This window comes from Caretta caretta, chromosome 7 (genome assembly GCF_965140235.1).
Source record: "Caretta caretta isolate rCarCar2 chromosome 7, rCarCar1.hap1, whole genome shotgun sequence".
In the NCBI taxonomy this organism is placed as follows: Eukaryota; Metazoa; Chordata; order Testudines; family Cheloniidae; genus Caretta; species Caretta caretta.
This window is the reverse complement of record NC_134212.1, coordinates 20,369,702-20,395,456: the sequence shown is the minus strand read 5'-3', so window position 1 is coordinate 20,395,456 and position 25,755 is coordinate 20,369,702. Positions and strand designations below refer to the sequence as shown.

The following is a 25,755-nucleotide window of genomic DNA, read 5'->3' as shown; positions in this document are numbered from 1 at the left end:
GGAGGCATATTCTTGACCAATGGGAAGGGCAGATTGCCATCTTTACAGGTAAACCTACACTGGGGCTGTACCAGTTGAGAGGCTTAGGAAATGAGACACAGTCCTCTAGGAGCCTTTATTGTAATTTCTGATAATAGTCAAGAAAGTGGGACTATGCATGAGGCATTTTTGGTTCGTTATTCATGCTGGGATATGCTCCTTAAATGGTGACACTATTTCTATGACTACCTCAACTAACAGGAAATTAAAATGTCCATAAACTGTAATGGAAACCAAATACCAGGGCTTAAAGTCAGCTCTGTCATAGTCTTGAAAGCAGACTTGTTGACTGCATCACCAAACCACCTAAGGGTGAACAGCTGCCAAGTAAAACTCCTCCACACACATTTTTCAGACTGGTTAGTTCCTGTACCTTTATCACTACAAACATGGCCATCAAGCCTAGAAATGTCAAGGAATATGGGAACTCCCTTGCCAGAAAGACCAATGACCCATGCAGTGACCTCCTCTATACTGAAGAGCTCAGATGAAGGTGTAAAATGGCCATAATTCTACCAGGAAAACTGAGCAATAAGATGGAGGGGAACATTTATTTTTGCTCCCAGATTTTGATCAGCATGTGCACTGAGGCCTAAAAATAGACTGCCCTTATCGCCTTTATCTTAGCTAGTATAAATGCAGATATTGTTTATATTCACCTAAGCCTCTCTCTAAATCTTTGCTGAATCTAACTTATATACTTCCCTGAACAATACCCAACAGTAGTCAACTCCACAGGTAAAGCATAAAATAGTATCTCCATGCATTCATTCTGGACAGAACTGAAAACCCTCTTCTCAAGACAAAGGAGAGTGTTTTAAACTTTTGAAGAAAGTATTATAGCCAGTGGGAGTTCAGATTTGTTATCACCATCCGACAACCCTAACTGGGATGTTTCAAGGGTACTGGCTGACTCAGCTGTCAGAATTGTCCTCTAATATCTAGGCTTGTAGGAGCATATGCATGTAATTCATGTAATTCAAATCAACCATCCAGCCCTTAGTAATTAAAGACATTTCTTTTCTGTAGGAACTTACCAATGCTTTGTCTTGCCTGATGAACAGGAAGCATTGGGTAAGTCAGACCCATAGCCCTCACCTTCTCCTCAGATGACAGAGTGGGATGGCTTTGTTTTATCTTCTTTGCACTAAATTTCCCACTAGTCGAAGTCAGAAAAGTAAAAAAGGGTTATTACGGCCTAGTGGTTAAAGCAGGACAGCTGGTTTCTATTCCCAGCTCTGCCACACAATTGCTGTGCCAAGAGCTCACTGGGCCCCAGTTTTTCCATTTGTGAAACAGAGTGGCCCAGACTGTGGAGAGGTAGAACAGTGCTCATTACTGAAATCTAATCTCTCTGGATCATGAAGAACTTTTCTTCTAATTCCCATCATTCTGTGAATGGTGAAGAACCACAGAATCCACTGGGATATCTCTGAAAGAGGAGATCTAATGGCCATGCTATGACAAGCTCACAGGCTGAGATATCTATCCAAGACATTTCCAATGTACCTTTCACCAGGACCGGCTCTAGGCACCAGCAAAGCAAGCACGTGCTTGGGGTGGCACAATTCCAGGAGCGGCATTCCAGCCACTATTTTTTGCTTGGGCAGTTGCGCTCTCAGAGCTTGGGGCGGCAAAAAACCTAGAGCCGGCCCTGCCTTTCACTACTGCATCTAGGCAACAGTGAAATCTCACAAGGTCAGCAGAGTCAAGTCTACTCAGTTCTTAGACCTGTAGGGATAAAAAAGGATGCTGCAGAAAGTGGTGATGATCATTCATTTAAGGCTTTCTTACCTCCAAGTCAGTAATGAACCAATGCTCTGAGCATGGAGCTAAGGGTCTCTCTGCTTCTGTACAGACAAGACATACAGCCAAGCCTCTGACCATTTGTGCTCATTACAATTCAATGGCACTTTCCCCCCAACCTAAATCATCCTTCATAGTTTCAGCTAGATATTTGTCTTTATTCTTGCCTTACACTAGCAAGTAGTGTTGCTGCATGCTCTTGAATGCTCCAGTTGTGAGTGCATTTCAGTGATAGGTGATGTTATCATTACACATAAATGGGACTAACTTCTACTCCAACCAGTCAGTTGAGTTCAGCAGGATGGCAGGAGGTCTTAGAGCGGAATTGAGCAGCCCATAGTCTGCAAAGCACTTTGGGATACTTCTCGATGAACAGTGCCGTGTAGGTGTGTGACACAAATTAAACACGACTAGCCAGCAGCTGCTACTCAGGAGAAGACAAATAATTCCTCTAACTCCTGCTCACAGACCATTCTCTAACTAGGAGACACTCTCAGTAACTGTGTCACAAAAACACCACCAGAAGGGAAAATGCAGGAAAGGAGGCCAAACCTGTTGGCGTGTGAGCTGCAAAGCTGTCACAGACTGAAGCTCCAGGACACAGCTGGCCCAGAGCTGCTGGGCTGCTACTTTCTCCAGCATATAGGTAGGGGCTGCCCAGTCCCATGCAGGATTTACTACCACATTTCCCTTTGGTATTTTGCATTGTGCCTATATTCTGCCTTCATCCCTGTGATGTGTCATTCCATACTCTTTATGAAAATATGCTTATGATATGAATATGACATAACTGAGATATACATTACGTAAGATGGCTCATGTGAGATATAATTGGAAAGCTTATGATTTACTGAATGCGATTATCCAATTTGTAGGCACATATTTCTGTATCTGAATTTGGGAATATTGACTATCTGTGTTTCAACTATGCTCCTTTGGGTGACTCCCACTGCCAGCCCTTCAGGTACAACAATGGAAAAGCCAGACAGGCGGATGGCCAATCAACAAAGACAATGGGTGTAAAAGAGCTTTGTCTTCTTGTGAACTGTGTGGATCAGCCTGTGAAGAATGGCTACCAGGGCCCTACAGAGTCAGGTGGTCTTGTCACCTGACACTAAAACATTACCTGGGACTTCTTGTAACTTTCCACTGTAAGGGAAGGGGGGTCAAACTAGGAAACAAAGGACTCCCATCTTATGCAAATCCTATTTAAGGGTGAGGAGTGAGGTCATCCGGGTCATCAGTTTTCCCCTGCTACTCCACCAAAGATGACTGCTGGAAACAACTAAGACTGAACTGGGAGAAAGAACTGGGCCCAGGCTGGAAGGGTGTCTGGCCTGTGAAGAAGATTATTAGAACCACATTTAGGGTTTCTTTAGTGTATTAAGCTTCATTTGCATGCTCTGTTTTATTTTCTTAGTAATCTGCCTTGTTCTGTCTGCTACCACCTTAACTACTTAAAATATACCTGTTATAATTAATACATTTATTTCTGGTTTATAATATAACCCAGTTTATGTATTTCTAACCAGGGGGTGAGAAATTGTGCATACCCTCTTCCACATTGAAGGAAGAGATGAATATATCTTTGGGTCTGCACTCCAAGGGAGGTGGACATCTGAGTGCTGGAGCAAGTCCCTTAAACAAAGTCTTCCCAGAGCTGATCTGCAACTGGGTGTGGCCCTGCCTGTGTGTGTGTTAGAGGCGGTTTTAAGAGCCTGGCTCAGCAAGACAGGTTAAATGCGGCCCATGCTGGTACAACAAGTCGACTCAGTGGTATCTCAGCACATCAGATGACTTCCCAAGGGGTCCAACCCATCACAATCCCTATTAATTTCGAGCTACAGGGAGCAGGTGATGGAGCAGACTGTGCCACTGGCTGCAGAACAGTCCCCATATGGGGAAGCTTCTATTGTGAGCAAGACCCAATGCTGTGAGAAGGAGCTGTCCCATTTGGCTCACTAGGGCACACTTTGATACCTATATACTACAGCGATAGACACACGTTAGATGTGCCGCAGATAAGACACAAGGGTTGCTGTGACCAAATCCAAAAACGCTCATAAACTGTCTCACTGTCTGATCACAAGGGCTTGGGGGGCCTTGGAGAAATGGGCCTGGTGACCACTGGTCTCTGGGGAGAACTTAAATAATGCCCTTTCATCTGGCCTTGCAAACTCATCTCAGGTTTGTCAAGTCTTCCCCGTTGGACAATGACAGCTGCAATTGGACTGGCCCACAGGATGGTTCCCTACAGTCCAAAAAGAGTTTCACATTGGTGCAATTATAATTCACTATACTTGCCTGAGTACAGAGGGCACATGGGCCAGAAATCTCAGGCCACGGTCCTATCTCAGCATAACAGACCTGCCCCTTCTTATCCTGAGCTACCAACAAGCCATTATTTCCAAAGGAAATAATGGACCAATCGAGTGGCCTGGGCATGACAAAATGCATTAATGGTGCAGCCTTTTCTCATGACAAGGGTGCTCCTAATGCATGTAACTACTGCATGTGAGCTGTACAGCTATTTGTCGATGGAAAAAATCTCAGTTAAATGAATAGCTCTCAATTTTCTAGAACTTCTGAAAGCATCCCATTATGTCAGATTGCATCGGGTTAGGTCATACAATCCATCGTAACTTGATTTAATGAGGCAATTAAAAACAAATGCATTTCATGGGCAAATTGCTGGGCAAATATCCTTTTCTTGGTTCCACTTGGCTTCACATTCTTTTAGGGGTGAAGAGTTTAAAAGACTAAAAGGAGCTGTTTATTTAATTTCCTTTGGAATAAAAAATCCAAGAGGGCATATATTAAAGGGCCATTCTCCTGCAAACAACAGGTAAGTATCTACACACTTCAGCAATAAGGCTCTTAGTCCGATGGAAGAGCTTCTTCAGAGCAGAACAAAAACACCGATAGCAAAACGAGAAGCTATTTGACCCAAGGGATCTTTTTCTTTTTGATATGTAAATTTAAATGCATGACAACAACAAAATGCTGCAGGAAGACAGAAAAACAACTTCAGTGCCTGGCATAGCAAGAGAGATATGTGGCTCCTTTTCAAATTAAAAAGATTCCCCACAGCTCAAACCCACACAGCTTCTGAAAAAACGGGGGTTTGTTTCTTCAGCAAGTGCACCACCAGGGGCTTGTTTTCCACTTGCTCTTGAGGGATCCCATTACACTTCTTATAATACCGGGATGCAAATGGCATGCTTCAGGCCAGAAGCTGATTGCTTGCCAGAGTCATGAGGAATTGCCTCCACATACAAAGGGCTATGTGCATTATGGAAGCATTCCACTTTTCTTTAAAGCACCAGTTATTGGCCACTGCTGGAGGCCAGATAACAGCCTAGATGGGCCAGTGGTCTGATGCAGTATGACAAACTGTATGTTCCTATGTTTTACACACACTGGATCTAGGCAGGTTGGCCATTCATGTGTTGGCAAGTGGCTACAATCAACAGGCAGGGCAGCCTCCCTCAGCAGCATTTGTTCCATTAGGGCTTGCCTGCCTTCTTCTATCCCTTGGCTGTTTGGCGAAGCACAAGTTCAATTGTTCAGCTGGCAGTTTTCAGGACAAGAAATTATATACGGGAAGATTTAATTTGTCATTGAGGAAAGTGAAGGCTTCCAGGTTTATTCATCACTTTCACTGGAGTACTGAACCAGAAGTAGCATCCAGAAGCAAACACACACCTCTTGCAGCTTCATTAGCAATTTCTGAATCACTGGATAATCAGCCAGGCTAACTCTTGGGCTCTCTGGCCTTTTCCTTCTTCTAGGTTCCTTCAATGATATCAGAAGGGGCACCAATGCACTGCTCCTGCTGGTGAAATTCAAGATCAAGATTTGCCCAAGATATTCCCAGTTACCTCCTTGCTCCCCTGTTAATGGTGCAGCTGCCTACATCATGGGTATCTCAAAAGACACAAACCTATATTTCCTGTTACCCAGGGACAGCTGCTGCAGCAACATCTGCAACTGAATAGATGTACTGGACAGAAGCAGACTGCAAAGTGAGCATGACAGTTCATTCTCTCTCTCGCACGCACACACACACACACACACACACACGCAAGGCTGGCCAATGCTAGAAAAAGTACCCATTGCTTACTATGGGTATTAACAGTAGGTGCAGCAGAGCCAGATAATTACCTGCAGGTGTTGATCCAGGGCAAGCTATGCTCTGCATCCATTCAGTTGCAGCTACTCCTGATACTTGTATCAGCAATGAGTCATTTATCCTTGTGTTGCCTAGGCCATGTGTTGAATACCGGTTAGTCACCTATGTTCTCTGCAGATGGTGTCATAAATATAAAGGGAAGGGTAAACCCCTTTGAAATCCCTCCTGGCCAGGGGAAAGCTCCTCTCACCTGTAAAGGGTTAAGAAGCTAAAGGTAACCTCGCTGGCACCTGACCAAAATGACCAATGAGGAGACAAGATACTTTCAAAAGCTGGGAGGAGGGAGAGGAACAAAGGGTCTGTGTCTGTCTGTATGCTGGTTTCTGCCAGGGATAGACCAGGAATGGAGTCTTAGAACTTTTAGTAAGTAATCTAGCTAGGTATATGTTAGATTATAATTTCTTTAAATGGCTGAGAAAAGAATTGTGCTGAATAGAATAACTATTTCTGTCTGTGTATCTTTTTTGTAACTTAAGGTTTTGCCTAGAGGGGTTCTCTATGTTTTTGAATCTAATTACCCTGTAAGATATCTACCATCCTGATTTTACAAGGGGGATTTCTTTATTTCTATTTACTTCTATTTTTTATTAAAAGTCTTCTTGTAAAAAACTGAATGCTTTTTCATTGTTCTCAGATCCAAGGGTTTGGGTCTGTGGTCACCTATGCAAATTGGTGAGGCTTTTTATCCAACATTTCCCAGGAAAGGGGGGGGTGCAAGTGTTGGGAGGATTGTTCATTGTTCTCAAGATCCAAGGGTCTGGGTCTGTAGTCACCTAGGCAAATTGGTGAGGCTTTTTACCAAACCTTGTCCAGGAAGTGGGGTGCAAGGTTTTGGGAAGTATTTTGGGGGAAGGACGCGTCCAAACAGCTCTTCCCCAGTAACCAGTATTAGTTTGGTGGTGGTAGCGGCCAGTCCAAGGACAACGGGTGGAATATTTTGTACCTTGGGGAAGTTTTGACCTAAGCTGGTAAAGATAAGCTTAGGAGGTTTTTCATGCAGGTCCCCACATCTGTACCCTAGAGTTCAGAGTGGGGGAGGAACCTTGACAGATGGATACAATAGTAAGAAATCACTGGTAACAGAAAACACTGCTTTTTGCTGGGTCTTGAGATAGATGGCTCAGAATGGTGAAAGGGGATTCTGAAAGGCAGTGGATCTACGGACACGATGTTCTCTTGGTATGTCAATTATGGGGCCTCAGTGGGGAGGGAGTATGCAAAAGTTTGGTCATGTTTAGTAAAATATAAATATTTTTGCAAAATAAAAAAATCTGAATTAATTTGTTCATAACGGTCAAGGAGCTGGGTAGCAGAAGCCTTACTACATCCCTCATGGCCTATCAGTGACTTCTGTCTCCGGATCATGGGGATCATGACCTCTTGTCAGTTTAGCTGTCTCCTAAAGAGGACACCGAGAACGGCAATTCTGATGGCAGCCTCACGTGTGTGAATTAGGCTGGGGGGGGCATGTGTGCTGACTTCCAGCTAGTCAGTGCTATGGGACATATTTATTTCTCTGTGTCTCCACAACAGGGACAAATCAGTGTATTATCCATTAAGCTACTCAGTTCATTTTTCTCAAGATGAATGGAAGACAGGGCTTCGAATGAGCATGGAATCCCTTAATCCTCCAATCAAATATCTCCTCAGCTACTAAATTGGATGACCCAAAGATATTACTTTTTCAAGAGAGAAATTATTGTTTTCTAAATAAGAGAACCTCCAAATGAATATTTAATGTTTTCTCTACATCTCTCTGTTCCTGGCTTGCAATATTTAAGCAAGAAGTCTGATCAGGGAATGTACTAGCCATGAGATAAATACATCTCTGAGGTATTTGGATGCACAAGGAGCAGACAAGTGTCTGTAATATCTCAAGTGTATGATTGTGTCATGATTATAACATCCTGTGGAATTAGGTTATTGCCACTAAGAAGGCTGCCTACACCATGCCTACTTCATTGTTTTCTTGACTTGAAAAATAATCTAATATCATCCTCTTTCATTGGCAAAGTAACAATGACAGCTACAGCATTGTACTAGGAATTTCTCATGTTTATTCCTAACTCCAGAGGAAGTTTTTGGGAAGTTTGGAAAAGTTCCATTCAGCCTTTTCTGCTGTATCTGATTAAAAAAAAAAAAAAGTGTTCTACTCACAGAGTAGAGCACCGACTTCCAGCTCTCCACAGACCTCTCTCTCTCTCTGTGTAGACACACAACAACCCCCTAGTCCTTGGAGCGCTCCCTGCAGCAGCCAGCCCATCACTGGATGCACACAGAAATGTCCAGGTAATTGTCTCCAAAGACACAGGGGACACATAGGCTGACAGGTTCAATGTAGGATCAGGCCCTTCAGAACATTTCAGCACTGAAACATATTTATAGTGAAACAATGATAAGTTTATTATCAAAGGTTAAGTTTTACAAGATAGTGAGTTAGGATAATGAGTAGAAACCGCAATTTTTACACATTCAAAACAAAACATAAAACACAGGCTTAGGAATACACTTATCAATGGTACCTTTTCTATTTAATAAAGTAAATTTTCTCCCAAGGATTTAGTGTTTGAGAGAGCTGCTGGTGGTTCAGTCAAAACCAGGATCCAAGTTTTTATGAATATCCCATATCCTTCAAGGGGTTTCCTCCGTGAATGGATCCCAAAATGGCTTTTTGCTGCTCCTTATATTTTCCAAAACTTATTGTTTTGTGCCCATTCGGGATGACCCCCCTGGTTCCCTTCCTGATGTGCTGGCTCCAGGATGCCTTCACATCTTCATGTTGACTCCATGTGCAAAATGGGGCTTGCATTGAGGTGACTTACAATGCTTAATCTACATATAAGCAAGGGCAAACAGTTGAATCTACATCCTTTTGTCTGACAAAACCTGTTTGCATCTTGCAAAAAACATCTTGCAATGATTTCCAGGATGAGTAGGACATAAGATACCTTACAAAACACTATTTATGGATAAATACCATGAAAACAGTGCGTTAGGCATAGTGAGTTTGTTACACTCGTTAGGAGTTGTGGTTACAAAACATGCATACAAAAAATGCATCCGATGAAGTGAGCTGTAGCTCACGAAAGCTTATGCTCAGATAAATTGGCTAGTCTCTAAGGTGCCACTAGTACTCCTTTTCTTTTTGCGAATACAGACTAACACGGCTGCTACTCTGAAACCGGTTACAAAACAGTGAACCCTTTGTCAGTTGGCATTGAGGGGTTCTTAGGGACACACTGGAAAGACATTTTTCAGACACTTTGGCCAAATCCTGCTTGCTGTTATACCAGCGTCAACCCAGAGTAACTCAACTGCCTTCAACAGAGCTACCTCCAGATTGATATTGACATAGTCAAGAGCAGAATTTAGCCCTTTCTGACACAGCTCCATGTCACTATATTTTTAAAACATCTGACTTGTCACCTAAACATGCATGTTTGAAGAAATTTGCTTTAGAAACAATGAAACTGTAAGTGTCAGAAAATCACACATTGCAGGTGTGGAGTACAACATCTCTGTAGAACCACCTATTTAGAGCAACACAACATAGAATGCAAAGAAAGTCATTTAAATTGGACACCAACTGATGTTACCTTCAGGACTTCCTACTATAGATTGTTCAGCACTGTATCCAGCCCAGTTCTAAAGGAGGCAGGCAATAGGGAGGGCTTCCTTTGGGAGATTCTTCCATAGCTTAAGAGAATTTCATATTCCAAGAAGTGTTTCTTGGAATCCAGACTAAATATTCCTTTGCTCCATCTCACCACCAGTCCCTTGCATTATGGAACAACTCTTCTTCCTTGATGATAACACTGTTCTGCTACGTGTTGACTAATTTCCACCTTCACCTGCCTCCTCAAAATCATCATCTGACCAAATCAGGGAAAAAATAAAAGAAAGAGAGAAGGCTTATTTTAAGCAAGGAGAAAACACTGACAAGTGTTCAGATCCAGTTTTTTTGTCAAGCTTTTTTGGTCAAGATTTATCTATATGGAACCTAGAAGGGACGGAAGAGCTGGCAGGGTGGAGGACGAAGAGCTGGCAGGATGAAAATCTGTTAAGGTGAATGTTCAGGCCCATAGGGAAAAGGAATGAATGCTGCAGTGACCCCCTGCCCCTATGTCATTGGCTAGCCCCAGAAGGAGATGATATCCAGTCCTTCTCAGGTCACAAGATCAGCCGACACAATGCAAGGTCAGAGGAGTATAATGAAAGAAATGGGAGGGGGTCATCAGAGCTCTGACAGGAGCTTGGAAGAGTCCCCAAGAGGAGCTGGGCCATGATTTCAAGTTGCGCTCTTGCTTGCTCCATGAATGAGTGACTTACTGGCTGTTTGGCACTCCCCACTGCCATCCCCATCTGGGCAATTTTCACAAATCCTTAGAACAGTCGTAGTTGGAATCTGAGCAAGAAAGGAAAGATTTACTGAGCTGCGTAGAACAAACACAGAAACAATTTACCACTTTCCAGAGCAGCAAAACTGTTTGCAAACAGTCAAAAGGAAACAGGCTGTCTCACCCTTGAGACAGGTTCAGGACTGGAGTATTGTTATTCAGAGCTGCTAGATATGGACAAGTGTCCCCGGAAGAAAAGATTATAATCTCAATAGGTTTCTACCTGAATAAATAAAGATAATGTAGGGGACCGGCTAGAAGTCAGGAAATCCCACACAGGGACAATATCCCTGTACTCCTCCTCCTCTCATTTCAAGCCTGTTCTGTTACTTTAGATTACCACTGCCTCAGAATCAATTCCCAAGAGCATTTTGTGTGAGGGGGGAAAAAAAACCAAGCCAAAACCACATATATTCTCCCAGCAATGAGGCTCTCAAACAGTGTCAAGGAAAATAATCAATGTAATCAGAGAAAAATGTTACAACTCTTACAGCAATTTTGTATGGTAGGAGAATAAAAGAACCAGTCTTTCAAAAGAAGAAAAAGTGAAGCCCCCCCTATTCTTTTCCTGCAATTTCTAGTTGCTGCAGTTATGCCAATAATTTAAGGCCTGATCCTGTGAGGTGTTGAGCGGCTCCTTCAAAATGCCGAATAACTCCCTGCCAATGACCGCATCAGGACAACAAGGTGGTCAGCACCCTGCAGGATGTGGTCCACAGTTTATAAAAAGGAAGAACACTGTGTGAATCCGAATGGAACAATCAGGGAATTCATTTGCCTAGCTTAGTGGGAAAAAATATAGTGTGTGTGAGGGTACATCTACACAGCTTTTGACACGGTCTCCCACAGTATTCTTGTCAGCAAGTTAAGGAAGTATGGGCTGGATGAATGCACTACAAGGTGGGTAGAAAGCTGGCTAGATTGTCAGGCTCAACGGGTAGTGATCAATGGCTCCATGTCTAGTTGGCAGCCGGTATCAAGTGGAGTGCCCCAAGGGTCGGTCCTGGGGCCGGTTTTGTTCAATATCTTCATAAATGATCTGGAGGATGGTGTGGATTGCACTCTCAGCAAATTTGCGGATGATACTAAACTGGGAGGAGTGGTAGATACACTGGAGGGGAGGGATAGGATACAGAAGGACCTAGACAAATTGGAGGATTGGGCCAAAAGAAATCTGATGAGGTTCAATAAGGATAAGTGCAGGGTCCTGCACTTAGGACGGAAGAACCCAATGCACAGCTACAGACTAGGGACCGAATGGCTAGGCAGCAGTTCTGCGGAAAAGGACCTAGGGGTGACAGTGGACGAGAAGCTGGATATGAGTCAGCAGTGTGCCCTTGTTGCCAAGAAGGCCAATGGCATTTTGGGATGTATAAGTAGGGGCATAGCGAGCAGATCGAGGGACGTGATCGTTCCCCTCTATTCGACATTGGTGAGGCCTCATCTGGAGTACTGTGTCCAGTTTTGGGCCCCACACTTCAAGAAGGATGTGGATAAATTGGAGAGAGTCCAGCGAAGGGCAACAAAAATGATTAGGGGTCTGGAACATATGAGTTATGAGGAGAGGCTGAGGGAGCTGGGATTGTTTAGCCTGCAGAAGAGAAGAATGAGGGGGGATTTGATAGCTGTTTTCAACTACCTGAAAGGGGGTTCCAAAGAGGATGGCTCTAGACTGTTCTCAATGGTATCAGATGACAGAACGAGGAGTAATGGTCTCAAGTTACAGTGGGGGAGGTTTAGATTGGATATTAGGAAAAACTTTTTCACTATGAGGGTGGTGAAACACTGGAATGCGTTACCTAGGGAGGTGGTAGAATCTCCTTCCTTAGAGGTTTTTAAGGTCAGGCTTGACAAAGCCCTGGCTGGGATGATTTAACTGGGAATTGGTCCTGCTTTGAGCAGGGGGTTGGACTAGATGACCTTCTGGGGTCCCTTCCAACCCTTATATTCTATGATTCTATGATTCTATGATTCCCTTCTCCTGCAGCAGCAAGTCTCAGAGCCTGGGTCTACAGACTCGAGCACATGCTGTTGCACTAAAAATAGCTGTGTAGACATTTGGGCTTGGGCTGTAAGGTGGCTCTGAAGCCTGGGGAGATGGGTGAGTTTCAAGCTCCAGCTGAACCCAAACATCTACATGGGTATTTTTAGTGAAATAGAGTGAGCCCCAGGGCCTGAATCTGCAGACCCAGGCTCTGAGGCTTGCTGCTATGGTTTGTTGTTGTTGTTGTCATGTAGACATACCCTGGGAGAGCCATTTTACAACATTGGCAGAGGACTGTGGCATGACATGCTCCTCCCACATGGGGAAATTTGATATGTAAATCGGCCCACTGACTCAAGGAACAAGGAGGAATTACAGGTCTATGCCCTGGCCAGCTATGGTTGACACTGTATTAGAAATAACATTATTTAAACACTGTTGTTGCTAGTCCTGTTCCATAGCAGTGGACAGAAATATAAGTATATTACATACAAAAAACACATTAAAAGAACATTAAGGGTGAAATTCTAAGCAATCAAATGTTAGCAAATGCAGAGTTACGGTTGTCTGTGCAATGCATATGGATTTGTGTGTATGTATTGTGATACAGTCTTTCATTACATGACCACATGTAAATTTTTCCATAGAACTGCTACGTCATTCAGCCCACATGTTAGATGGTGAGCAGCTTTTCAATGTGTTGTTTTAACTATACTCTTCACCGGTGACTCTGTGCCCTATTTACTGCATGCCAGTCAAAGTCTGTTCGGAACACAGAATTATTGATTTCCTCGTGGGCTTTTCTATGGTGCTCATCTCTGTAGCGTCTGAGTGCTTCAGGAACATTAATGGATGTATCTTCAAAACATTTTACCGATGGGGAGCAGAGGCACAGAGACATTCATGTCAAAAGTGTACGCTAATATTGGGTGTCCAATTTGAAGTGCTTATGGCCTGATTTTTCAGATAATTGAGCATTTTATAGCTCTTTATATGTTCAAAGCACAGCTCCCACTGACTTCAGTTGCTGTTGTGAGCGCTCAGCATTACTGTAAATCAGAGCCCAGATCTCCCACTGGAAATCCAGAATATGAGGAACATGCAATGAATGGCCTCCCACCTAGGAAAAGTTAGGTTCAAGTGACTTGACTAGCATTACCTAGGATCTCTGTGACACAGGCAAGGACAGAATCAATTTTCCAGGGCAGCATTCAACTGCCTGAACTATGAGACCATCTTTTCTCTTCCTGCAATACCCCACCCCATTCAGTACACTCCTTCCAACTTTTGGAACAATTGACACAGGGCTCCTACAGATAACAGCCTCATTCACAATACAGCTTTGATTTATGCATTAAATAAAACAGATGTCCCATGGAAAAATGGTATGTGATCATGTAACTAAAGACTCTACCATAATGCATACAAACAAAGGAGACAAATTAAGGTTACACAGGCAACCTTACCTCTGTATTTCTGTACTTCTGAATACTTGACTTTGCAACCTTAACATTCATTTAATGCCATTTTTGTGTGTGTTCCCTCCCAGGAACCCCCACCCCTCACTGCCCCCCGGGACCTCACCCCCATCCCCATCCAACCCCTCTGCTTCCTGTCCCCTGACTGCCCCAACCCCTATCCACACCCCGCCTCCTGACAGGCCTCCGGGGATTCCCACGCCTATCGAACTGCCCTCTGCTCCCTGTCCCCTGACTGCCCCTTGGGTCTCCCAGCCCCTTATCAACTCCCCCGCCCCTGCTCCCTTACCATGCCGCTCAGAGCACCAGGCCTGTCAGCCACGCCACCCAGCCGGAGCCACACCACCGTGCTGCCTGGCAGGAGCTCACAGTCCCACGGGCGGCACAGCGAGCTGAGGCTGCGGGGGAGGGGAGACAGTGAGGGAGGGGCTGGGGACTAGCCTCCCGGGCTGGGACCTCAAGGGCTGGGCAGAACAGTCCCGCAGGCTGGATGTGGCTCGCGGGCCGTAGTTTGCCCACCTCTGCACTAGAAGGAGATGAGGCACTCATTTTGCCAGTGGGTTTCACAGCTATTTGCTGATAGCAGAGGAATGTTGAGACTCATGAATCCTGGGTTCTATTCCAGGTTCTGAAGAAGTAAACTCCAGTAATTACAGACTCTTGTGCTCCTGTCACTCCCAAGCCTGACCCCTTCAACCTCATCCCCTCCAACCTGTCTGTCCCAGCTGCAGTCTCCTCTGCCACCACCACTCAGCTCTTCCTCCCAATCTTCTTCCTCACCACTCCCTCCAGTCCTGACTCCTCACCCCACTGCAGCTTTCCCCTTTTCCTCTTCTCTACCCGGGCATCAGCAATGAAAGCACTGACCGCACGTGAGAGACAGTTTCTCTGCTCTCAATTCCTGTGCCTGGTGTGCCCAGCAACCCCTGGCTTCCAGAAGGAGCAACGGAAGGCCAAGTCCTGCTCTTCCTCTGCCGTCCGAGGAGAAGCGTGCTCAGTCACTCTGTGGGGATGGCACATGTGTAGCCTGTTTAGCTCATAGAAACTGTGTGGGAATGAAGCAGGCACAACCGAGACTGACTGTTCAGAGAATTTAGAGGCCAAATTCTATCATATCGCTGCTGAGCATGTGCAAACTGAGAGGGTTTATTAATATGATTAAATATAGGCCAACAGTTCCCCTTGCTCTCCTCCCCAAGTAGCTCCAAATGTTAATTCAGTCATTTCATTAATGCAGACTTTACACATCAAAGTGAACACTCTGGGTTTTTTTCTAGATGAGATGGAAGATGCTCTAAATATCAAGGTCCAATGGGAGAGAACATCTGAGCCACAGTGTAATTCTGAGCATCCAAATGTGGGTAACAATATCTGATGCCCATGCATCAGATGCATCATCTGATGCCCAACAAGATGGTCAGCAAGTTAGTGTTCTTAGGAGAGAGGAAACAGTTAGAAAACAGCCCATTTCCAGAAGGGCAAATCCAGGTTCATTTTATCCTGTACCACATTATATAGTTCAATGTATTCTTTCTATGCTGATGTCATTCCAGAGAATGCAATGCTACAGGCTGCTGTAATCCTGCCATATATACACAGTGAAGGGGAAGTGAACTGTCAAGCTTTGTAAATGTCTGGCGTACTGCATAGCTTTGCATGCCTTTGAAATCCCACATGAATGAATGAACCTACCTATATCCCTTCCTTTCCTCCAGAGTGGTGTCACCTTTCATGTTTAAGGCATTAATGCACCAACAGCCCTTTGAAGTCTGAGGCGTGACACCTTGCAAGTGAAGAATCAGGAAAACATCTGGGGAAATCTGGAAAAACAATAACTCTGGAGCCCAGGAGAATCATTTGTCAAAATAAAGAGCGAGACAATGAAAGCAAAGAATTCATTTATCACCCATGTATATTCAACATGCAGTTTGCAACTAGCAATAATTGGATGGGACAAGAAATATTGTGAAGAGAGAGACAACAGAGAGGCAGCTTAGAAGAAGAGAATGAATCATCTACCCCATGCTATTCCTCAATAAATTGCTCTTGTTTCAAAGCTCCCACCCTTTACACACTCGTTACCTTCATAGAACTTTTTAAATAGCTGCCATATGTTATTTGCTAAGGAAGGTGTTGAGGGTTAAGTCTCCTGAGTAACCTCATGGGGTGAGGACAGTGGTCCTGTGGACTGGTTTCTAGGTCTGAGGTACAGCTTTCAAGATTAGAATTGCCCCCCGCCCCCATTTTTGGGAGGACAAAGCAGTCGACGTGGAAGGGAGGCCAAGCTCCCTGTAGTTTCATGTCAGAAAGAGGAAGCAGTCTTTCAGGCCCCTGAAGGAAGTCTTAACTCCTACACTTCTGCATGACTAAAGCCAAAGCTTAGTCCCAGGGGTTCCAAGGAAAGAAAACCACCAGCCCATCTTTGTCAGAGGGCTCAGACTGGCAATGCTTCTATTTCTCAGTCAGTAATCCAGAGTCCCAGGCTGGGGGCCCTGTGCCCCAGTTTAGTTTGTTACAAAGTACTGCCCCGAACCTGGCCGGATTCCTCCCTTTAGTCTCTTCTTGGCTGGATGGGGGAGTTATCTGCCCCACCACAGAACAGTGCAGCTTTTGTTGTTGTTTCTTGTGAAGTTAGAGACTGAAACTACTTGGACAACGCTGGGCAAGGCCTTATGGGAGATGTCCCAAAACGACAACTCAATATTGACTTAGATCTCCTCCTCTTTATCAGTCTTGTACCACACAGCTCTGTTATTCACCTCCACTTGGACCTGCAACATCTCTTATAATTCAACCTGGAGTCCCCCTTACTGCTCTGCTAATGTACTATCATGCAGTGTGCCACTTTTTCAGTCCTACTAACACAAGAGCTTTACTTGTGCCTCTCAGTACTTACCTGCATTTTGACAAAAAGGGGGGGGGGAGTCAGTTTTCTGCTGAAAAGTTCGACTTTATGGCAAAAAAAAATAAAAAACTGAAACATTTTGGCTGAAACTGAAATAATTCAATTTGGAAATGCTGTTGTGGGGTCACATGAGCATTGCAGAGCACGCACCTTGTGCTCCCATGCTTTTCTATAGGGTGGGTGACCTGGTCAGACTACATCTCCTATGGAGCATCATGTTCGCCCCTCATCATGAGGGCAGGCAGCTGCACCAAGGGAGTCGCTGGCTGAGGTACATCATGGAGGGTGAGAAAACCTGGATTTGTGCTGGAAATGGCCCACCTGTTGATCACTTTAGATAAGCTATTACCAGCAGGACAGTGGGGTGGGAGGAGGTATTGTTTCATATTCTCTGTGTATATATAAAGTCTGCTGCAGTTTCCACGGTATGCATCTGATGAAGTGAGCTGTAGCTCACGAAAGCTCATGCTCAAATAAATTGGTTAGTCTCTAAGGTGCCACAAGTACTCCTTTTCTTTTTGCGAATACAGACTAACACGGCTGTTCCTCTGAAACCTATCATGGGAGATGTAGCCCAACAGGGAAGCCTGGCTCATAGAGAAGGGGGACATGAGGAAACTGAACTACAACTCCCATGAGGCATCGCAGCAGAATAGCCAATTGAAAGATTTCATTTTTTCAAGCATTTTTCTGTTTTCCACTGAAAATGTCTAAAGAAAGCAGACAGTTTTTGTGAAAAATTTCCATCAAAAATCAAATTTTCTGTCAAAAAACAGTTTAGATTAAAACATTTTTCAGGCAACTCCACTGTTGACACTAGTTATACCTTCCCTACACAATCTGTACAGCCATGGCCAGCTTGTATTTTATTGCCACAGACGCTCCCACAAAAACAATTGCCATCGCCAGAGTGATATTCTGATTTGCATTTTGGGCCATGCCTCCTCAAAAAAACCCTGAAGTCCCATGGGAGACCTCTTGCTTCCTACGTTCCATTCAGTTGTCAAGTTCCAACATCCTGTTTATTTCCATTCCATGGTGTAAACACCAAAAGACTGAACCATTTCAATGTTTCCCTGATGTGGCTGATTTGGCAGTGTAGATGGGATCTCTGGAATACAGCCAGGCAACAGCTCTAGGATTTTCAGTTTTCATGGGAAAACATGAAAAACTGATTCAAGGAAGGAGACAGCAGGGCCCTGGCTCTGCGATTTCTTGCCAAGAGCTGAGGAAGACAATACAGGGGTGACAATTTCGACTGCAGCCTCAGGGCATTGTTAGACTGATGAAAGGAGGTGTCATTTGTTTTCCCTCTCCAGCACTTTAATTCCAGTTTCTGGAGTGATTCAGAGCCCCCTGCATCTCAAGATTTCAGACCTCAAGCAATGCAGGGTTTAAGCAAGGAATTGGGGGCGGGGGGAGAAATGCTTGTGTGAGTATGATTTGAACATTAACTTCGAGGTGGCAATAGAAAAGCAGAGCATAAATACTGATTGGGCTGATGAGCGACAGACAAACAATGAAAAGTCGACTCAGGGAGCCTCCTTCAGTTTAATTAGCAATTCATTAAGGAAGATCTCACAGAATCACCTCCCATCAGAAGATACATCTCCAGAGCAGAAAAAGACCTGAGGCAGCGAGTCTCAGAGCCTGGGTCAGCTGCCTTGGGCTCCCCAGCTTGCTCTAGAGCAGAGGTTCTCAACCAGAGATACATCTACCCCTGGGGGTCAGAGGCGGATTAAGGTTACCCAGGGCCCTCGGCCGGAGCAAGTGGGGGTCCCTTCCCCACCTGTTCTGCCTGCGGCCCCACCTCTGTTGTGCCCCTTCCGCCTGTGGCCCCACCCACAGCCCCGCCCCATGGGCCCAGTGGCTAATCCGCCATTGCTGGGGGTACACAGAGGTCTTCCAAAGAGTACATCAACTCATCTAGGTATCTGCCTAGTTTCACAACAAGCTGCATAAAAAGCACTAGCGAAGTCAGTGCAAACTAAAATTTCATACAGCAATGACTTGTTTATTCTGCTCTATATACCATACACTGAAATGTAAGTAGAATATTTATATTCCAATCAATGTATTTTATAATTATATGGTACAAATGAGAAAGTCAGCAATTTTTCAATACTAGTGTGCTGTGACACGTTTGTATTTTTATGTCTGATTTTGTAAGCAAGTAGTTTTTAAGTGAGGTGAAACTTGGGGTATGCAAGACGCATCAGACTCCTGAAAGGGGTACAGCAGTCTGGAAAGATTGAGAACCACTGCTATAGAACAGGGGTTCCCAAACTGTGATACATGGATCCCTGTGGGTATGCGAGACATCTCTGGGGGTTAAGCAGGAGAAATTGTGCAATGGTGGATTTTATTTATTATTTTATTTCTTGCATTTTCATAATAGGCTCCTCAGATTAAGCTTTAAAACCCTGTGGGAATTTGTTATATAAAATACGGTAGTTAATTTACTTCAAGATGTACCAGTGAGAACACAGATACAAAGACACGATGACGTACAGAGCTCTCATCTCCAATCACCGTACAGAGTGGGTTCAGTTGCCCAGCAACTGTCCAGTTTAACTGAGCTCACAACTTAGGGGTTTTTTTTTCAGTTGTATACATCGCACCATAACTATCAGTAATGATAAGGGTAGGGATATGCAGGCAGCTGGTAGATCTGGAAGGAAGTACGCAATAAGAAAAGTTTGGGAACCTCTGCTCTATAGGGCTAAAAATAGCAGTGTAGATGTTCCCAGAGAGAGCCACCTCATGTGTACAAAACACCTTCCTCTCTCTCTCTCCCATGCACACACATTCCTCACATTTTAATGCACCTAACACAGACCCACAATAAGTGTGTCCAAAAATACACCAAAAAGAAAGAAAGAAAACTAACAACACCAACAAATCCTACTCAAGCACTTCCTCAGAAGAAGGATGCCTTGGCAAATACAGTCCATCAGCTTCGCCATGTGCCCAGAAGATCAGCAAACTCCAGCTCAGTACAAAGCTGGGGAATCTCAGCCTAAGCGCCGCTTTTCTCAGTGATGGGTAGAGTGAGAGAGGAGGTGTCTTAGGTGCCCAGGACCAAAACCCCAATAGGTCAAGAGCACAGCTGGAACGTGCTCCCCAGGAGAAGTAAGTGAGCAATTGCATTCTGCACTGAGGTTTTTGCAATGTCTTCCAGGTAGGTGGAGGGTCTGTGGCAGCCTACGGTGGCCTGGGCTCCCTGGGCCTCTCTTACCTGGGCCGGGCTACAGCTTCTGGTCTGGCTGGGGGCCGGGGCCTCAGAGGGAAGAGGAGGGACAAAGGGCTGGGCTGGAGCTTGGGCCCTGAGACCTACCCCCTTTGCTTCAGAGCCCACGTAGGGTTGCCAACTTTCTAATCGCACAAAAGCAAACACCCTTGCCCTGCCCCCTGCCCCCAGCCCCACCCCTTCTCTGAGGCTCCGCCTCTGTTCATTCCATCCCCCGCTCTGTCGCTCACTCTCCCCCACCCTCACTCACTTGCTCATTTTCACCGGGCTGGGAGAAGGGGGTTGGGGTGCAGGCTCTGGAGTGGGGCCGGGGATGAGGGGTTAGGAGGCAGGGGGTTGCGGTGCGGGAGGGGATACAGGCTCTGGGCTGGGGGTGCAGGTGCCAGGGTGGGGCCAGAAATTAGGGCTCCAAAGTGTGGGAAGTTTCAGAGTAGCAGCCGTGTTAGTCTGTATTCGCAAAAAGAAAAGGAATACTTGTGGCACCTTAGAGACTAACCAATTTATTTGAGCATAAGCTTTCGTGAGCTACAGCTCACTTCATCGGATGCATTCAGTGGAAATTGCAGCAGACTTTATATACACACAGAGATCATAAAACAATACCTCCTCCCACCCCACTGTCCTGCTGGTAATAGCTTAAATGGCCCAACTTGATGATCACTTTAGATAAGCTATTACCTGCAGGACAGTGGGGTGGGAGGAGGTATTGTTTTATGATCTCTGTGTGTATATAAAGTCTGCTGCAATTTCCACTGAATGCATCCGATGAAGTGAGCTGTAGCTCACGAAAGCTCATGCTCAAATAAATTGGTTAGTCTCTAAGGTGCCACAAGTACTCCTTTTCTTAGAGTGTGGGAAGGGGCTCCAGGCTGGGGCAGGGGGTTGGGGTGTGGGGGGCGGGTTGCAGGGTGTGGGCTCGAGGAGGGAGTATGGGTGTGGAAGGGGGTTCAGGACAGGGGGTTGGGGTGTGGGAGGGGATGCAGGGAGTGGGCTCTGGGCGGTGCTTACCTCGTGGGGCTCCCTGGAAGCAGTGACATGTCCCTCAGCACCTAGGCGGAGGCGCAGCCGTACGGCTCTGTGTGGTGCGTGTTGCCTCAGCCCTCAGGCGCAACCCTAAGCCTGCGTGGGAACATCTACGCTGCTTTTTTTTAGCCCTGTTATGCAAACCTGAGTCAATTGACCTGGGGTCTGAGACTCGTTGCTTCTTTTGGGGGATTTTTTTTTTTGCAGTGTGGATGTAGCCACACACACACACTCCCTCACATGTACATGCCTCTTGCATCTCATTCTCCCCTGTGCTCACCAGTTTGGACAAAATGATCATTTGCTACTGCAGGCTGCTAGCCAACAACGTACGATTCAAAGAGCTTCAGACAACAATTAAGAAGGTGGCCCCTTTATTCCCACCTTGCTGAACAAAGAAAAACAGGAAATAATCCCTTTTTTGAACAGCACTTTAGCTACAAGTTCTATAATCTAAGACATGCAGTCCCCTTGTCATTCTCCTAGTTATTGATTCGCAAGGACTTGCCGCATAACAGTAAAGTCACCTCTTCTGTTCTTCCGGGCAGACCACAGAGCTGTTAACAATCACCTCTATTATCCTTTAGATAAGTGTGTGGAGGATGAAAGGAAAAGGAGGACTTGTGGCACCTTAGAGACTAACAAATTTATTTGAGTATAAGCTTTCGTGAGCTACAGCTCACAGATAAAGACTAACACGGCTGCTACTCTGAAACCTGTGTGGAGGATGTTAATGCTAGGAAAGGAGGGGCTCTCGTCTGTGGTGGTTCCAGTCAAACACTCTGGATCCGACATCTGTCTTGATTAAACTTTAGTGATATTTTGCTTAGATTGATTGGCTCCCCTAACTCAACCAGTGCAAGAGGGTCACTCTGTTTCCACTCTGTCCATTCGGTTTGCGGTCACTTCACATGACAGATGAAGCTTTCCCGTATGCCCCATCAGCTTGCAATGAAATTACAGACAACTCTGCCTCCAGTAACCAGTGCTCTTTGGAAGAAGTTTCATAGATTCATAGGCTGAAGTCCGAGCTCCACTGAAGTCAATGGCAAAGCTCCCATTGACTTAAATAGTGCCAGGAGTACACCCATAGATTTTAAGGCCAGAAGGGACCATTATGATCATCTTGTCTGACATCCTGTACAGACCCCATGATTCCTGCATCTAGCCTAACAGCTTGCAGCTGAACTAGGACATATGTTTTAGAAAGACATCTCTGTTAGATTGTGCCTTCTCTTATACAACTTCCTTGCTATAGAAAGAAACAAGTTGACTGTGGCAGGAATGAGGGTCCACACACAGCTGGACAGATAATCAACAGGCATCCAAAATTAAGCAGTGAAATTCTCTCTGAGGTTTCATTTTTTCCTGGTGCAGCAAGGAACAGTATATAACCACACGAGTCAATATAAACAGGGCAGCCTTTTGTGTCTCCAGAGCTCTTTGTCCCACTTTCTTGTTCATAGGACCCTCTTGTTTTTTTTTCTAAAAGGAACAGAGCTTCAGTTGAATTTCTGGGTCCTCAGCATCTCTGAACATCAATCCCTTAAGTGTCTAAAATAGGGCTTCAAAACCTGGGGCACCCAAAAATTATAGGCCATATATGAACGTTCTGGCCTCCACTTTTCTACATACTTTAGGTGAGCTAGTCACTGTGGGGTTTCCAAGTGGTACAGCTAAGTATTGTTGTTATTGTATCCCTGCTGTACTGCAAATTGCAGTGAGTGTTCTTGGGACATAGTGGGTTTTTATACAAAATATGGAGGTGTACAATGGGAAGTTGATCTTGGGGGAAATGGGCTGGTGGACATAAAAGAAAAATAAATAATGAAGATGATCCTCTGGAGGAAAACTGAGCAGAAATATCCCTAACAAAGGTGTAAAAATGTGTCTCAGCTCTGCAAAAACAAACCAACCAACCAGCCAAAATAAACATACCAACAAAAAGAGAACCAAAAACCCCAACAGATTTTACACAACACAATCCAGTTCTTTTGCCAGACTTCCTCATTGGAGTCTGCTGGCTTGTTCCACTGGACAGGGAGCCCCAGGGCTGGAGCTCTGAACTGATGTTTGAAAGAGAGAAGGTGTTTTACACTGTGAGGGATGCACTTTCAGAGAAACAAAAGGTTTGCGAGAAGCAATTAAGCATTTCCCATCAAATTTGACATTTGGCATCTGCTCAAGCATCTGTTGAGACTTGCTTTGTTTCCAGTTAATATGTACAACACAATATGATTTAGCCTTTAGCCGAGTAGCTCACAGAGCACAAAATCTATTTCTGGGGATAAAAGAAGCAGGAAAAGACTTTTTTGGCTTTACTTTTAAATTAACACAGTCTCTTCTCTCTTTACTGCTAATATTATTAGCTCTCTTGTGAATTTAACAAGGGAGAAGGAGAGAATTACCCCCTCAGACAGCTAATCCATCGACCTCTCTCTGCTCTCCCTTTTCTTCTGCTGCATTTCACTCAGGTGTGTAAATGGAGAACACTTCAAACATATCAAGCCTTAGGATGGTAGAGATGACACAAGAAAAGAAGGGCCAGAAAAAAAACACGTTGTGTCCATCAGCTCACAGCAATCCTCTCTCATTGGGCCTGACTCATATAAACCACTAAGCCCCAGCTAAATCAAAAATATACCCACCTTTCTGTATCCAGTTCTCCTCTAAGGAAATTTTTAAATCAGGGACTTGAGCATGGGCTTCCTCTTCTCCCCGCTCCATGCCCTTTTTTCTGCAACCTTCTTTGCTTGAGAAAGACTGCTTCTAATTCAGTCAGACCAGTCACTATGGGACCACATGCTTCCCTGTTACACAGGTTATACCAAATGACTTTTCTATGCTCCTAGTCCTGCAAGCTTGAGAAGTGAAGAGTCCAGCATATTGAACTTGGAGTTATTAGTAGTGCATGGTGCTCACTACAAAGCCACAGGGCTGGATTTACCAAGATCCATCTTGGATCACAGGCGAAAATCCCTGATAGCCTGTTACTTCTCCAAAGATCAAGGATTTTTACAGCAAGAAAAATGGTCATTTTATTTTGCAAAAGCTGTGACAACACAATGTAAAGATCTCACTAGGTAAGTGATCAGGGACAAGTGCCAGGGCCCGATATTAGCGTTGTAATTACAGCTCCTTGAATGAGAGACAGTCACAGAGTAGCTCCAGGCCCCAAATAAGTTAGCCTTCCAAGCAGCTTCACAGAAGCCCAGCCAAGCATGGCACTCAAGGCTGGCTCCTGTGGAATGTGGGTACTTGGGTAACTGGTCCCATCCAAGCAGGTGGCCTGGAGGCTGACACTTTGGCTAACAAGAGGACATGATTCTTTGACCACTTAGAGGTCTGATTTCTATGGTGTCTATCTTTCTCCAACTGCTGACAATACCTAGTCTAATGGATGGGACACTGCTAATTAAAGAGCCTTTCCTTCTTAATCTTCCCCCTCCACAGCTCATGACAACTACAAATTGTGCTATTCATGTGTATAGCTCAGGTTATTCATGAAAGGAAGCACTTTGCAATTAGCTTGAAAAATTTTTATTCCAAGACCGCTTGCAGCATAAAAGCAGGGAAGCAAACTGAGGATGCAGATATCTCTCAGGTACAACTGACATTGTAGGATGAATATCTCACAACAGAGCTTTGCCCCACTGAAGAAATGAGGGAGCGAGAAAGAACACATGATGGAAGGGAAAATATAAGTTCAACTCTGAGGATAACTCACCAAGTCTGCTGAAAGGATATTTCATTTGGGTTTCTGTTAGAAGTGTGATTCTCTTAGAATACATCCAGCTAATTCAATTACAAATAAATTGCAGTTTGAACCTCAAGGGAAAGTTAGAAAAGACCTTTTAGCTTCATGAACCAACTTACATTGCTGGAAAAGTGCACTGGAGTATAGGCTCCTAAATGCATGTACATGCGTGCACACACACATAAAAAGTGCAGAAAAACATACCATAGCTCTAAGCAGGTGAACGATCCAGTTTCCTCAGGCTGTATGTTAGGATACAGGATCATCAACTCCAGTTATGTAAAGATGACTGCTTCACTCTTGTGCCCACATATCTATTCAGGGGACACCATCACAGGGCCTAATAACATCAGCCACACTATCAGAGGCTCGTTCACCTGCACATCCACCAATGTGATATATGCCATCATGTGCCAGCAATGCCCCTCTGCCATGTACATTGGTCAAACTGGACAGTCTCTACGTAAAAGAATAAATGGACACAAATCAGATGTCAAGAATTATAACATTCATAAACCAGTCGGAGAACACTTCAATCTCTCTGGTCACGCAATCACAGACATGAAGGTCGCTATCTTAAAACAAAAAAACTTCAAATCCAGACTCCAGCGAGAAACTGCTGAATTGGAATTCATTTGCAAATTGGATACTATTAATTTAGGCTTAAATAGAGACTGGGAGTGGCTAAGTCATTATGCAAGGTAGCCTGTTTCCTCTTGTTTTTTCCTAACCCCTCCCCCCCCCCCAGATATTCTGGTTTAACTTGGATTTAAACTTGGAGAGTGGTCAGTTTAGATGAGCTATTACCAGCAGGAGAGTGAGTTTGTGTGTGTTTGGGGGTGGGGGGGAAGTGAGAAAACCTGGATCTATGCAGGAAATAGCCCGACTTGATTATGTAAAGAGTTGTCACTTTGGATGGGCTAG

At 44.7% G+C, this 25,755-nt stretch overlaps 1 protein-coding gene and 1 long non-coding RNA gene across 5 annotated transcripts in view; both read right to left on the bottom strand.

Annotated features, from left to right (window-relative positions):
• Nucleotides 1-25,755, bottom strand: part of GRIP2 (glutamate receptor interacting protein 2) — a 478,373-nt gene that overhangs the window by 242,528 nt on the left and 210,090 nt on the right. The window lies entirely within an intron of this gene.
• Nucleotides 8,457-25,755, bottom strand: part of LOC125639360 (uncharacterized) — a 183,630-nt gene continuing 166,331 nt past the window's right edge. Inside the window, exons 2-3 of the long non-coding RNA XR_007357472.2 lie at nt 15,589-15,733; nt 8,457-10,442 (exon numbers count right to left, since the gene is read on the bottom strand). This is a non-coding gene — a long non-coding RNA (uncharacterized LOC125639360). The remainder of the gene's footprint in view (nt 10,443-15,588; nt 15,734-25,755) is intronic.